General features: G+C 26.6%; 1 non-coding gene across 1 annotated transcript; it reads left to right on the top strand.

The window, feature by feature from the left end:
• Positions 1–703: 703 nt before the first annotated feature.
• TRNAD-GUC lies at positions 704–775 on the top strand. The gene has a single exon. It is a non-coding gene; the product is annotated as a tRNA-Asp (tRNA).
• The last annotated feature ends 349 nt before the right edge of the window (positions 776–1,124 follow it).

Genomic DNA, 1,124 nt, shown 5'->3' with positions numbered 1-1,124 from the left:
TAGGAATTGAATTTAGAGCCTAGTCTATGATTTATAAATAATTAATGATTGTTTTAAGTGTGTGTAAATTTTAAAAAGCTGATTATAGAATAATACACACAATTACAACAAATTTGAGAAGGAACAAAAGTATAATTTTATCTTATCCAATTATTTATAACTGGCATATTAATTTTAATCCTAGTTAATTTAGTTATTTCATTTTTTTACTACACAAACTATACTTCCTTTGTTTTGTAATTTATAAATTTTGAGATTTAACACATATTAATTTTGTTTTCATTTTAATTAATTATAGTGAATATTTTATTTTATAGAAATATTTAACAATATTACATATTGTCATAAAAGTAAAAATAGATCATCATCAATGTCCAGTTCAGCAACTGTTTATCAAATATTAAAATGCTAATTTTAAATATGCAGTAATTTTGAAACAAAAATCTATCAAATACTTAATTGATTGTTTCTATAATCTATTCTTTTTTATAATTGATTTTTTGACCGCTAGAGAAAAGTAGGTCCAACTCGTGAGAGGGGAATTCAAAAATGAAGGTTGAAATAGTGAAATAACGGTCAAAAAATTAATTTTAATTCACTTAAAATTATTATCAAACAAGCGCTTATTCTTTAAAGATACACTAGTCAAAATTCAAGTTTATAATATTTATTTAAATAAATAAAGCCAAAGCTGAACAAACGGGTCGTTGTAGTATAGTGGTAAGTATTCCCGCCTGTCACGCGGGTGACCCGGGTTCGATCCCCGGCAACGGCGGTTTTCTTTTTCTGCAAGATGAAATTGGATTGGACTTAATTTTCTACTTTTGCAAGATAAAAAATTGAACTGAAATTGCGCCCAGATATCTTCACGTCCATCAAATTATATAATTAATTACTCAATTAATTCAAAAAGAACATCAAGTAAGATATTTCACAAACCCAGCAAATAAGGAAGAATCAGAAATTTAATATCTACATTCAAATTGAAATCCAAAACTAAGAACCAAAAACCCATTTATTATTTTCAGTATTTCCCACTCGTAAGAGATGAAGCATATGCGGCTTAAGTCCATGAAATACCTAATATTTTTTTCAACTCACAGAATTAAGAATGAGCTTTTCAA

This window comes from Olea europaea, unplaced genomic scaffold (genome assembly GCF_002742605.1).
Source record: "Olea europaea var. sylvestris unplaced genomic scaffold, O_europaea_v1 scaffold256, whole genome shotgun sequence".
In the NCBI taxonomy this organism is placed as follows: Eukaryota; Viridiplantae; Streptophyta; class Magnoliopsida; order Lamiales; family Oleaceae; genus Olea; species Olea europaea.
The sequence above is the reverse complement of the archived record's forward strand: the minus strand, read 5'-3'. Positions and strand labels throughout refer to the sequence as shown.